Source organism: Suricata suricatta, chromosome 11, assembly GCF_006229205.1.
Source record: "Suricata suricatta isolate VVHF042 chromosome 11, meerkat_22Aug2017_6uvM2_HiC, whole genome shotgun sequence".
NCBI classification, from domain to species: Eukaryota; Metazoa; Chordata; class Mammalia; order Carnivora; family Herpestidae; genus Suricata; species Suricata suricatta.
Window position 1 is genome coordinate 58124761 of NC_043710.1, and position 14416 is coordinate 58139176.

The 14416-nt window shown below is 55.3% G+C and overlaps 1 protein-coding gene across 1 annotated transcript in view; it reads left to right on the forward strand.

Annotated features, from left to right (window-relative positions):
* The first annotated feature begins 1339 nt into the window (after window positions 1-1339).
* Window positions 1340-14416, forward strand: part of CAPN5 (calpain 5) — a 52428-nt gene continuing 39351 nt past the window's right edge. The window contains exon 1 of the mRNA XM_029914664.1: window positions 1340-1488. The gene's annotated coding sequence lies outside the window, so the exon portion shown is untranslated. The remainder of the gene's footprint in view (window positions 1489-14416) is intronic.

Below are 14416 nucleotides of genomic sequence, written 5' to 3' on the forward strand. Positions count from 1 at the left end.
GTCTTACCGTCTCCCCAGGAATGAGCCTCAGCCTCACGGGGAGGCCAGGGGAGGCTGAGACTCCACCACTGACTCCAAGAGAGGCAGCAGGGTGTAGGCCAGGCAAGAAGCACCAACAGTGCAGAAGCTGAAGAAGGCGGGGTGAGGCCTCCTAGAGAATTGGGGGTGGGGCTTGGCGATGGAGGCTATGGCTCTAGAGGCTTGATGGTCAGCACTTGCCTCCTGGAGGAAGGAAGGGCTATCCAGATAGCAGCAGAGCCCCAGACACACGGCCTGAGAGGAGCACTGACAGCCTGGGGGAGGCTGCATGCCAGGGCACGGGCCCAGCAATGGTTGGGGGAGCTCAGCCCTAGGGCAATTTTGGAACATTGTTCTGTGGGTGGCCGGTCATGGTTGCATATTTCAAAGTCTTCCTTGGCTGGATGGGGACTAGAGAAGGGGTAGGGGGGTAGGAGGCGGGGCTGGAGCTACACCTTGGGGAGAAGGAAACATCTGGGAGGTTTGGGAAGCAGAGTGTGAGGCCGTGGCCGGATAGTCTGAGTGCCTGAGAAGTTAATGAGATCATTAACCGAGACTGAGAATCCCGGTGAGTGGGCCTGAAAACGCCGGTGAGTAGGCAGGAGTTTCTGTATCTGCAAAGTGGGCTAGCGTAGGCCTGGGGTGAACAGATCAGAGAGGCATGTTTCCCAGAAGCCCTGGGCCCCTACTCCGTGCCAAGGTTTGTCATTCACAAACCTCAACCTTACTCCAGAAACCGGCAGCTCCTGAAGGGGTCCTATTACGCACGTGTCAAAGCTCAATAAGGGCCTGGGGCCAGCTTTCCTCATCTAAGGGCCTTCCTTGAGTGCACTTTCCACCGCTCTAGAGTCCCCCTCCTCAATCCGAGCCTTGGAGAGGGGGAAGAGATGGGCGCTCGCCTCTTCAAGCCCCTCTTTTCCCAGACTCCTTGTTTGGGCCTTGCAGGGCTCTCTACAGAAGATGCATGCCCGAAGCGCGGCCGGCCTGCTAGCCTTGTGCGGGGCTGGCACAGAACCTTCGAGTAGAGCAGACCTGGGTTCGGCTCTGGGGTGCTCCGGGAGATTCTCCGCGGAGGAACGAGGAAGGTCTGGAGGGAAGGAGGGAGACCGGAGGCCTGAGGAGCCGAGAGAGGTCGGGCCAAGCCCTGCGGCCCCTAAGTCACCCTCCACCCCGGGAGAGGGAACCCGGCGGCCACCTCCCAGCCGGTTCGCCCCAGTGCACGGCGCCAGTTCGCCTGCGCAGCAATCCTGGCCCGCCCGCCCCGCTGGAGACCACGCCTCTGTCCCCAAATGGGCGGAGGCCGCGGGGCGGGGCGGGCCACAGCCTGGGAGGGAGTCGGAGCTCGAGCCCCCGCCCCAGACCAGCCCCAGCCGGATCCCCGGCCCGAGCCGGAGGCCGGTGCAGCCTGGGTTCCAGCGGCCGCGCGGTGCCCTGCATCTGCGGCCGGCCCGAGCCGGGGCGGCGCGGCAGGTAGGAGGCGCTGCGCAGAGGGAGGCGTGTGCGAGCGCGCGTGTCCGTGTGTGTTTCGGAGGTGTGTGTGTGTGCGGGTGCGGCGCGGGCGGGTGCGTGCCCTGTGAGCACTAATAGGTGTGCGGGTGCGCATTCCCCTGGCGGGGGAGGAAGGAGGTGAGAGCGGGCCTTGAGGCCCGGGGCGGGGGGGGGTTGGGGGCTTCGAGAATCCGAGTAGCCCCACCCCCCGGGCTACTGCCCACCCCCATCCCCACCCCGCGGCCTGGGGCCTCTTCCACCTCCCTCTGGGTGGGTGTTCCGGAGCCAGTTTCTTAGTACTGAGGAGGTGAGGTTTAACCCCTCCGGGCTTGACTGTCTCTTCTCATCTTCCTCACCATTCCTCTTTCTTGTTCTCTTCCCAGTCCTTCTCCATCCGTTCAATTCCACAAGCCCACCTGGATGTCCCCCTCAACCCTGGCCTTGGAGGCTTGGGAAAGGGGCATGGCCAAGACCATTTGCGTCCTAACCCTCCCTGGTTTGATAGGGCCTTTTTCTGGGCTGTTAGGCTCGGGTGTGTCAGACTGGGGCTGGAGGGGGGACGGCCGTGAAGATCTGGGAGAGAATGGATCTTGGGCTTCTCTGATCCTGCCTGTGCCCCTCAGATTTGGGGACCTGGGGAAACCAGCCTGGGGTCCAGAGGTGAAGTAGGACAGAAGGTCAGTAACAGGTGCCAAGTCTTCATGTGGAGGGAATCCGCACCAGCCCTCAGGGATGAGGAGGGTAGGGCAGAGGATGAAGTGAGCTACCTTGTCCCTCAGGGCTGCTGAGACAAAATTTGAACTTAGGTCAGCCTGGCTCACAGGTCAGAATCTTCCTGTACCAGCGTTGGAGAGTATAGTGCTGAGGCCACCCATTCTAGGGGGAAAATCTGGGTAGACTTCCTGGAAGAGAGGGGTTTGAGGGTAGGGCTCAGCCAGCTCTGCGGTGAGGCCTCCCAGGGAAACCGCTATGTTCTGCTGCAAGGATTGAGACCTCCCAGGGTCTTTGGGCCTGGTCCCTGCTCCAGTCCCCAGAGTCCTGGGGTAGGGGTGGGGAGGCCTGGCTGCTTTGCCTGGCTGAGGGACTGGCAGGGTAGGGTGGACCCAGCTGGCGCTCCTTTAGGCTAGTCCAGAGCTGGGTGCCAGGCCATTGAGGTGGGGTCAGTGCCCTGATGAGCCTTCCTTCTGACTGGCGAGGTAGATGGGGTAACAGATTAGCCCTTGTGAGCGAGCATCTAGTGCTGGAGCCCAGGGCAGGGGGCTGCCCGGGAGCTCGGGGAGATTTCGCTGCAGACACTTGACTGCTGGGGCTCAGGATGAACAATTCAGCAAGCAGAAGAGAAAGGGCAGGGCATTGCAGGCCCAGGGGAAAGGCCTGGAGGTGTGACTCTGAATGGTAGCCCCGTGGGGAAGGGGAAGGGCCTTAAATGGTCAGCTATGCCTCGGAACAACCAGGACAGTTACTACAGAGGCCAGTGAGGAGGAGGCCGCAGCAGGGAGAGGCCCTCTCCCCACTCCTCTGCCGCTCCTCTGCCTCTCCTCTGCCTAGCACCTGCTCAGGGCTAGGTTTGGCACGGGGGAGGGGATCTGATAAGAGATTCCCAGAGCTGGGATAGTGCGTGTGGGAGATGTTTGGGGGGTGCACAGTGCAGAGGGAGGGTGGATTGGGGAGCCCTTTTTGAGATGGGGCCACCACGGGGGCGGGGGGGGAAGTCAGAGATAGGAGGCCTTTGGGCTTTGGGGGACAACGTCCAGGACCCTGCCCCCAGGCCTTCAGGCTGCTTCTGCCTTTTTCCACAGGCTCTCAGGACAGCCCTGAACCCCTGGGCCCTGAACAGGAGGCGGGCTTGGAGCCCACAGAGGGCACAGGGAAGCCTCTCTCCACCTCCTCTCCTGCCTGCAGGGTCTGTCCTTGTGTCAGGCTTCTTCTCTGCCCTTGCCTGTGCCCAGGGATGAATTTTGCTTGATGACAGGGATTGGGGAATGATGATGATTAAGGTAGATCGTGTTGCTAAAAGTGCCTTACTAAGTACCTGGTGTTTGATAGCCATTATAATTAATAGTGCAGTCGATCCTTGAGCAGCACGGGTTCGAAGTGCACAGTTCTACTGGTACGTTGATTTTTACAGTACTGTAAATGTGTTTTCCCTTTTTTAGGATTTCCTTAATAACAGTTCCTTTTCTCTAGCTTAGTGTATTGTAATGCAGTATATAATACATACAAGGAACAAACTATGTGTTAACTGTTTATGTTACTGGTGTGTTATGTTTAGGCTTCTGGTTCATGACAGGCTACTAGCAGTAAAGTTTGGGGGAGTCAAAAGTTATAGGTGGATTTTTGACTGCTGGCGGGACTGGCACCCCCTAACCCCTGCTTCAACCCTCCCCCCACTGTTGTTCAAGGTCAACTGTAATTAATAGTGGGTATCACCTAGTCCCTTTCCTGGGGGAGAGGGCCCACAGCATGGAGGGGAAAACTTTGGGAGCAGGGAAAGGGAGAAGGGTTTCCTCCCATTGAAGTGGAAGCCCCTCCCCTCACTCTTCACTGGTGTGGAGGGCGGGGCTCGGAAGCCTTGGGTCAGCAGTCCTGCTGCCTGTCTGCCCAACCAAGGCCCTGCGCTTCTCAAAGTCTCCTGTCCCCCTAACGGGTATATGAAAAGCTCGGCAGCAGGCCTTAGGCTCCCCCAGCTGCAGGGGGCAGGTCTGCACCCCTCAGAGTTGGGGACTTGGGGAGACCCTCCAGCTACTTTGGGGCCTGTGCAGACAGAGAGGGAGTCTGTCCACAGCTGGTCTTCTTTCTCACCTTCCTGCCCAGCCCTCTATCGTCAGGTTTTAAGTGCCTTTGGAGCCCCTTCCCTCCACCCCGCAAGTCCCCCCCCGGAGACCTTTTCTGCCCCTTCATGCCTTGCCCTTGCTACTCAGAACAGTTCTTGGCTGGCTGCGGCCCCCCACACCTTGCCTTCAAGACCTGCCCGGGTTTGGTGGCTTCTCCCTCAGTTGACGGTGACCCCCTGGGACTGCGTTCAGTTAGGCCAGGCTGCCCACTTCCCTTGGCCTCAGGCCCTGCTTTTCCCTGCTCACTAAAGGCAAAATGGGCCAAGTCCCTTTGGGATTTTAATCCAGGATGTTGTAGGAAGCGGCCCTCAGGCTGGGACACAGGCGGCCTAATGGAATGTGAGCATTTGCTTGCGGTCCTGGCCTGAGTTACTGCTTCCCATTCTGCTTGTTCAGAGATGTGTCGCTGGGGCCCCACCTCAGTGCTCTAGAGGTCTGAGGGTGCCCGTGGCTGAGGCTGCGGTGGCCTGTGGGTGGGGGGCTCTAGTTTACTGACTGCCACAGGGGGGTACACGTGGTCTCTTGGAAGAAGGGGCTAGTGGCCGGGGCAGAAAAAGCTCATCCATTGATACTCAGCTAACCATCAGTCATGGAGTGTGCCCAAGGGATGGCCACAGGACCTTGTGCCCTGGGGGACAAATGGCAGAGAGCCTGACAGCCTGCCCCTGCCCACATGCCACCTGCTGTCGTATAACTTACGCCGGTCAGGTGCAGTGGGCGCTGCATGGTTTGTTACCAGTAACTAAGACTCAGAAGTTTGGGGCAACCTTGTTTTCCATGGAAGCAATTCAGGCTGAGTATTGCTAGCTCGTCCACTCACTCCCTTGAGAGGTGTGAGGCCACATCCCTGGCTGCCCACTATCTTCCCCAGGAACAGTGTTTGTTTTCTCTTGCTGTGGTAACAAATCAGTGCACACGTAACACCAGTTTCTTCTCTTCCGGTTGTGGAGGCCAGAAGTCTGAAATGAGTCGTGGGGATCAAAATGGTATTGGCAGCGTTCGTTCCATCTGGAGGCTCCAGAGGAGAATCTGTTCCTTGTCTCTTCCAGCGTCTTGTGGCTGCTGGCCTTCCTGTGACCTCATGACCCCAGTCTTTCTACTCCCCTTGTCCTGTTGCCTTGTCCTCTTCTGGCCTGCCTTGTCTTCCTTCTGTCTCCCTTTGATGAGGACACTGCGATTAAAGTTTAGGGCCCAGCTGGAGAATCCAGAATAATCTCCACAACTCGAGATCCTTAATCACATCTGCAAAAGATCTTTTTTGCCACCTAAGGTAACATTGTCAGGTTCCAGGGAGTAGGACACGGATATTTGGGTGGGGGGGGGGGCATTCTTCAGCCTCTCGGAGGGACCACTTGCACTGTCATTGCAGGCCATCCTGAGATTCCCCTCTTCCCGGGCACCCACAGACACTGGCTTCCCCCAGTGTTCACCCCTGGTGCTCCGTCTCTCCCGGCCCTCCCTCCCCAGCCTAGGAGTTTTTGTGGGCAGAGCCTGGAACTGCTGCATCTCTGGCCCTAGAGCCCAGCCTGAGATCGTGGTAGCCAGAGCTCCGGGATATTTGGAAGAAGGGAGTGTGCTAGCATGTTCCTGTGGGTTGCCCTGGTGACCAGACCCTTGCCTGTGCCTGACAGTATGTCAGGGCTTTCAGAGTGGCGCTCAGCTCATTGTAGTCATTCATTCAACAAACTCAATGCCAGGCAGGGTTCCTTGATCCCCACTGTCACCCTAGGAGGGCTGGGGCCTGGTAGGAGCCCCATTTTGCAGATGAGTATAGTAAGGCCAGTGAGGCCGAGTCCCACCTGGAGCAGAGGTGTGTGGGGCGAGCTAGGCCAGTTGGGCGGGTAGAGCCAGCCTTCATTTTACGGATGAGATAGAACTTCGAGGCATGAAGAAGGTAACTGTCTCCCAATCTGTGGATGAGGATGAGGATGTGGATGGGACATTCTGAGGCCCCGCCACATGACATGGTGCGGAGCAGCACACAGACCCTGCAGGTGCTGCCAGCACACCTCTGCCCGGAGGTGAGGCTGTCACCCACCTCTGCCTCCAGTGAGAACCCCAGCCAGAGAGCCCCTGCCCTGCACGTGGCACACCTGCCTCAGGGAGGGTCTCCCTTTCAACCCCACAGCCACGGCCATGCTGCACAAGGCCCTGCTTCTCAGGGTCTGTTTCTATAGTCTGTCTGCCTTCGTCCTGGCTTTCTTTCCATCCCAGCTTCCTGTGAGCTATCCGGGCACCCAGCTCAGATGCTGGCACCCTCCCGAGGCCTCAGCCTGGCTTCCAGGACACTCACTTGCTGGCTCTGGCAATGTTACTGTGCTGGCACCTTCTTCCTTCTTCCTCTCCCTTGCATCTCGTCTTCCAGCCTCACTTAAATGGTATCTTCCCCCACAATGTTCCGTCCTCCTCTTAACCGTCCATTTCCACTTCTTGGAATCACAGCCTCCCAGTTCGAGAGCCTGCTTAGCTGTCGCCTCCTCCACGAGCCTTTCATGCCCTGAGTGAATCTGTGCCCCTTTCTGAGCAGGTCTCTCAGCTTGGCACCAGGGCTGTCTGTCCTCAGGCAAGTGGACCTCCCAGGTGGCGCCCTGCCAGACTCCTGTCTGTGTCCTTGGCAGGTGTGAGGGAAGGTTGGGGAGCGGACGCCCGCTGGGTGGACCTCCCAGGGGCTGATGAATGGGTCCCTGTCTTTGTTTGAGGGAGGGATGGAAGGCCAGGCAAGAGCACAGCTCTGATGTGAGACAGGCCCCTGACTCAGTTCCCAGTGCATCTCTTCCCTCTCTGAGCCCTTCACCTCGTCTGCCATGAAAACAGCACAGCTCATTTCTGAGGGTGTGCACGAGCTCGACCCAGGACTGCAGTGTCAGTTTCCGTGTCTGAGAAATGGGTACCACCTCAGCAGGTTTCCCACTTGAGTCTTGGAGGCACGTGGTACCGGAAGCACAGACGGCCTGTTCAGGAAGCAGGAAAAGAGGCTGTCCTGGTAACAAGCCCAGCAGATTGAAAAAAGCAAGGAGTGTCCCCTTTTCTGCCATTCAATGGTGAGGACCTGTAGGCCAGCAAGGGCGGGGGCTTGCCTGGAGTCACACAGCACAGTGGAGCCATGACCTGATCAAGTCGCATTTTGTCAGGTTGTTTCCCTTGTGTGGGTGAGCTGTAGCTCCAGACATCGCCCCCACCCAAGTAGGAGAGAGAAGCACCCCTGGTGGGTGGCACCCAGCTGTACTGCCCCCCTGCCCCCAGCACCTTCTCAGAGGGCAGGATGTGCGCAGCTGGGAGCTCCCAGGTAGGGTGGCCAGTGGCCCTGGGTTTCTCAGGATGCATGACTTTCAGGGCCCAAACCAGCTGCTCGCCCTGCCTGGAGCCCACCTCCTGTCCAGGGAAGTCCCCGCCGCCAGGAGTGTGGCTCCTTTCTCAGTCCCAGCTTCCTCCTGCCCCGCCCTTGCCCCAGCAGAGCCCAGGCTAGCATGCCCCTTTGGAGCTCCTCTCCCAGAGGTGCCTGCGTGCTGGGGTGCCTGGCCTCCTCACACCACCCTGTGGAAGGACCCAGGGCCCAGTGAGGAACAGCTGTGGGCCAGAGGCCGTGGGACTCAGCTGGGACCACATGGGCGAGCCAGCCTCAAAGCTGGCTTTTCCCTCGAATGCACTGGTGGGGGTTCATCAGCACCCCAGGACCAGAGACCGACCCCGTGCCCTCGACGGGCCTGGCCCTGCTCTTCAGGCCCTCCACGTTCTCCAAGCATTGGACGACTCGGTTGCATTTCTGTTTGCAAAGATCGCCACGTCTGGGTGGAGACTGGTTTGGACACAGAAACGATAAGGGCAAGGGAGTGGAGAAGAAAGACAGGATTTCCCAGCCCCGGTGCCAGGCTGCCTGGCGGTGGCTGGAGTGACTCACCGGCCCGGCCCCCTGCCCTGCTGCTGGAGCCCAGAGTGTGAACTGGAGCATGAACTGTAGTGTGAACCGGTGGCCCAGCTCCCTTCCTCACACGCTTCCCTCCCCCACCCTGCCATCCTTTCTCTAGTCCCCAGTACATGCCGGAGGCCAGAACAGTGGTATGGCAGCTTGAGGGGGCAAGAGGAGAATGGGGGTGTGCTGTGGGATAAAAGGGGATGCGTACACTTGCAGAACGAAAACCGTACAACCCGCCAGTCCCCAAATGCCGAGGCTTTCCCTTTCTAGGCTTCTCCCTGGCACCTGGCCTGCTCCGTCCTGGCTCAGGCCACAGTCCTCCCCACCCGGGGCGCTGCCTCAGCCTCTTTCCTCAGCGTCTGCCCGCGAGTCTCACCCCTCCCTCCACCCCTCCTTGGCTCCCCTGTGCCCTCAGTAAGAGTCTGAGCCCGGTAGCCTCGCATCCTAGCCATGCAGAGCTGGCCGTGCCAGCTTTCCCCACTCTCTGCTCCACACCCCTGCCTTCCCCCATCTGGAGTGCAACCTGCCTGCTCTCCCCATGCCTTCAAGCCCTACTCTGGCTCCCTCTTGAAGGGACACCACTGTTTTTCCTGTCCCTATAAACCCACCTGCAATGCACCTTACTCCTGGGAGCATGACTGCTGAGTATCTGGCTTAGTTCATGGTATGTGTCATGGCTGCTTGTCTGTCTGTCTGTCTGTACCCCTCCTCCCTGGGACATCTTTGAGACTCTGACCCTCATTGTTAGCGCAGGGCCAGCTGAATGGGTGTCAGCCAAGATCTGAATGTTGGCATTGTCTGTGTCCCCGAATTGGGAGATGCAGCTGTTCTGTCCATCTTTGACCATGGGATGGGGAGGGGGGCCTGTTGCCTAGAGTGGGGTGTGGTGGGAGGCCAAGGAAGGGAGGCAGGGGCATGGATGGGGGGTTTGGTTGCCGGGCTGTGGGTGTGGGGCTTCGTTGTCTCCTTTGGCTGGCACTGGGTGAAGCCCGCTGTGCTGGGCTCAGGCTGCAGGATGGGGCACCCCAGTGTGGCGTATGGGCGGTCATGGCCCAGAGGAGGGACCCCCGGCAGGCCTTCCTGTGTCCTCCCTTTCACCCCCACAAGGGGCCGCCCACCAAGGAAAGTTGAGTCTCCTGCTCATGAAGCTCTAGAATTTGCCTTATCTTCCTTTACACGTGAATCTGTCATTTCAAGTGCTATGGCCTGCCTTCTCATTTTACTGCTCTAACCTTATACTTTAAAAAAAATTTTTTTTAATGTTTTTGAGAGAGAAACAGAGTACGAGTGGGAGAGGGACAGAGAGAGAAGGAGACAGAGAATCGGAAGCAGGCTCCAGGGTCTGAGCTTTTAGCAAAGAGCCCGATGTGGGGCTCGAACCCACAGACTGTGAGATTATGATCTGAGCTAAAGTCAGACGCTCAACTGACTGAGCCATGCAGGCGCCCCTAGCTTTGCACTTTGCTAGTGCCTTCTCCATGTGGCAGCCAGCTGGGTCTCCTGTCCCTCTCACTTCTCCGTCCCCTCAGAGGGAGCCCGGTGTCTGCTGGTGTTCCAGGACCCATGAGCCTCACTTGAGACCTCGTCCTCCCTCACTGCCACCTGGGTAGGTACAGCTCCTTTCCCCCAGCACCTGCCCCCAGGGTCAAGAACATCTGGGGTCCCAGCCTGGTGCCTCTTCTCAGAGAGGAAACCTTGTAGGTATGTGTCTGGTTGAGGTACAGGGGTTCCATCCTCACCTTGTGGGACCCTCTCTTGGGTCAGAGTACTCCCAGTGGCAAAGCCACAGTCTTCTGAAAGATGGAGGCGGAGGCCCACAGAAGGTCACGGCCCATGTGTAACAAGGCCAGGCCAGGCCAGGCCAGGACCCCGCCCGGGGCTCCTTCCCTGCTCCCCACCCTAGGTTGTCCCACCCACCCTGGGTGCCAGGCGTGACACTCCAGTGTGTAGTATCCAGAACTGTCAGGATCGGGGTCACTAGATTCAGCCACCCCTTCTTCCTAGGGCCATTGCCCTGGCTCTTTTGTTTAACATCCTATTAAAGCATAACTGCCCTGTGGAACTGCATAAAGTTGTTCAGGCGCACAGCCCAGTGACCACACCCAGATCCAGAGGTGGTACTATCAGAGATCCGGCTGGCCCCTGGCAGTCTCTGCCCCCAAAGATAGCCACTATCTGCCTCGAGGTGACTGGAGGTGGGTTATACGGAGGTGGGTTATGCGTACTTTTCAATTTTACATAAACGGGATCACAGTGTTTCTTCTCTTGCCTAATGTGCTTGTGAGAGCCATCCGTGGAATTGTGCGCGGCAGCCATTGGTTCATTTTCATTGCTGGACGCTGTTCTGTCGCAACACTGTGTTTACCCTCTCTTCTGTTGATGGGCGTTGGGTTTTTTCTGATTTTCAACTGTAACAAACACAGCAGAGATAAACATTCTTGTACAGGCTTTTTGGTAAATAGGTGCTTGGGTTTCTCTTCAGGGTGTACTTAGGAGTAGAAGAGCTGAATGATGCCTTTGTTCAGCTTTAATAGATATGGTCAAGTGGTTTCGCAGAGTGGTTTTACCCATTCATACTTCCACCATCAGTGTAGGAGGGCTGTACGCTTAGAAGTGTGTGTGTGTGTGTGTGTGTGTGTGTGTGTGTATGTGTGTAGTGGTATCTCATTGTGGTTTTAATTTGCATTTCCTTGGTGACTAGTGAAGTCGAGGGCTTTTTCTTCTCATTTTATTATTGGCCATTTGGACATAATCTTTTTCTTCTTTTTCTCTTCAAGTTTTAATTTAAATTCTGGTTAGTTAATGGATAGTGTAATATTGTTTTCAGGAGTAGGATTTTGTGATTCATCATTTATATAGAACACCCAAGGCTCATGCCAACAAGTGCCCTCCTTGGTACCTCATTATCCATGTAGCCTGTCCCCCACCCACCACCCTTCCAGCAACCCTCCATTTATTGCAAAGAGTCTCTTATGGTTTGTTTCCCTCTTTCTTACCCCACCTCTTCCCATATGTTCATTGTTTTGTTTCGTAAATTGCACATCTGAGTGAAATCATATGGTATTTGTCTTTGACTGACTTTATTACTCTTAGCGTAATACACTCTAATACACTCTAGCTCCATCCACGTCATTGCAAATGGCAGGATTTCACTCCTTTTGGTGGATGAGTAATATTCCATTGTATATACATACCACATCTTCTTTATTCGGTCATTAGTCAGTGGACATTTGCGCTCTTTCCATAATTTGGCTATTGTTGATAACACTGCTATAAACATTGAGGTGCATGTGCCCCTTCGAGTCTGTATTTTTGTATCCTTTGAGTAAAAACCTAGTAGTGGGGTTACTGAATCATAGGGTTATTCTGTTTTTAACTTTCTGAGGAACCTCCATACTGTTCTCCAGAGTGGCTGCACCAGTTTGCTTTCCCACCAATAGTGTAAGAGGCTTTCTTGTTTTCCACATCCTCACCAACATCTGTTGTTTCCTGAATTGTTGACGTTAGCTATTCTGACAGGTGTGAGGTGATATCTCATTGTAGTTTTTATTTGTATTTCCCTGATGATGATTGATGTTGAACATCTTTCCATTGTCTATTAGCCATCTGGATGTCTTCTTTGGAAAAATGTCTATTCACGTCTTCTGCCCATTCTTAACTGGGTTATTTGTTTTTTGGATGTTGAGTTTGATAAGGTCTTTATAGATTTTGGATACTAACCCTTTATTAGATATTTGCAAATATCTTCTCCCATCCCATAGGCTGCCATTTAATTTTGTTGATTGTTTCCTCATATATGCTCTTGTTCTATTTTCTTCTAAAAGCTTTATTGTTTTCCCTTTGGGTTAGATTTGCAATCTATGTGGAACTGATTTTTGTGTATAATGGGGAGTTAGGAGTCAAGATGAATCTTTTTCCATATGGATAACTAGTCAACCCAGCACCATTCATTGAAAAGACCATCCTTTTGCCAGTGCACCATGATGTCACCTTTGTCATAAACCGGTGTCCTACATCTAGCCTTTTTCTAGCCTTTCTATTCTGTTCACTGGTCTGTTTGTCTCCCAGTGCCATTAGTATACTGTCTAAATTATTATTTAGTTTTATGGTAGGTCTTTAGGTCTTCTTTATTTAAATGTTTATTTATTTACTTTGAGAGAGAGTGAGTGAGTGAGCAGGGAAGGGGCAGAGAGAGAGGGAGAGAGAGAATCCCAAGCAGGCTCCACACTCAGTGTAGGACTTGATCTCACAAACCATGAGATCATGACCTAAGCCAAAACCAAGAGCCCGACACTTAACTGACTGAGCCACCCAGGCGCCCCTATGGGAGGACTTATCAGCTGCTAGTGTGAATCCTCCAGCCTGCTCTTCTTCAAATGGCCTTGGCTGTTCTTGGCCCTCTTTATCTCACCTCTTAGAGGAGAGGCCCAAGGCCCAGAGAGGTCAGGTGACCTGCCGCAGGGATCTGGACCACCGTCCTGCTCCTTCCTCCGCTGCACCCTGCCCTCCAGGGCTCCGCGTACTGCTGAGGCTTCCCCTGTGAACTTCATCGTTTTCTTTCAGTCAACTTCCTTTTCCCTTAATGTTTCTTAAAGGAAATTATGTGTCTGCTGTAACTGGAAAGTCAGTAATGGGGTACCTGCCTGGGTGGCTCTTGGTCAAGCGTCTGACTCTTGGTTTCGGCCCAGGTCATAATCTCAGGGTCATGAGATTGAGCCCTATGTTGGGCTCTGTGCTGGGTGCAGAACCTGCTTGGGATTCTTTCTTTCTCTGCCCCTTCCCTGCTTGTGTGTGTACGTGTGCACACGCTCTTTCTCTCTCTTTCTCAAAATAAATAAACTTGAAAAAGAAAAAGTCAGGGACACCTGGGTGGCTTAGTTGGTTGGGTGTCCGGCTTTGGCTCAGGTCATGATCTCACAGTTTGTGGGTTTGAGCCCCGCCTCAGGCTTTGTACTGACAGCTAGGAGCCTGGAGCCTCCTTCAGATTCTGTGTCTCCCTCTCTCTGCCCCTCCGCTGCTCATGCTCTGTTTCCCTCTGTCTCAATAATAACCATTAAAAAAAAGTCAGTATTACTCTCCACAAGTACAAGGTAATTGGTACTTAAAAATAAAGTACAAACAACAGAAAAATTAATTCACTTTCAGCCAGATGCTGGTGTTCTGAGCCTGAGGCCTGATCCTCCTTCATCAAGTATAGGTGTACAGGGGCCACAGGGGACTGAAGACATGCTAGACCAAACTGAGTTCTCCTTCAGAGAGAGTCCTTGAGAAAGAACGGGATAGGGAACAGCTTTCTTGCTGACGTCTTTCCTGCCACATCAGAGTACCCTCTAAAGTGATCACAGTGTTAATCGGGGCTCTGCTTTGGGAAGCCTTGGTGTGATAAAGAGTCTGGAAGCTTAGGATCCAGCTAATGGGCCGCAGATTTTGGCCACATTCCTCAATGTTCTCATCTATAATATGGGACCACAACTCTCTCTCTGGTTCTTTCCTGGTGGTGGCGGCCACAGGTTCCAGGGAAGGCTCGCTGGTGTCAGCTTCCGCCCACAGCGGGCTCAGTGTGATCTCAGATGAGCTGCTGCTTACTCCACCCTGTGCACAGCAGGGCCGTGCGCACCCCCATGGAGGCCCAGGGAACAACAGCAGGCTGGGCCATTGCTGCCTGAAGTGGTTACACACCGTTCCCAGGGTGAGGACAGGGCCGCGCAGGGCAGGCCCAGGGCACATGCCACTTTCTCACCCTGTCACCTGAGAAGCCGGAACCAGGTAGGGCTGATCACCAGCAGCTCAGAGACGTTAACTGCATGTCCAAGGATGCACAGCGCTCAGTGGTGCAGTCAGGACTGGAGCTCAAGTCTGACTGACCTGCCAGAAACGTGGTTCCTCTGGGCTCCCTGGTGAGCACTCTCAGGCCCTCATCCAAACCCGGATCAGCACCCCATCCTCAGACAGCAGCCCCCAGTGCCAGGCTGGGCCTGAATCACCCTGCACTGCCGGCCACTGAGACTTGATGTCTCTCAGGAGCACATGCAACTCCATGCGGCAGTGTCTCCTTTGGTCCTCCCAGAGACCCTGGCAGGGTCCTTCCAGATTAAGGACCACGCAGACCAGAGATGCAATGTGGCCCGTCCAGGGTCGCACAGCACAGGACATTGGGGAGCTA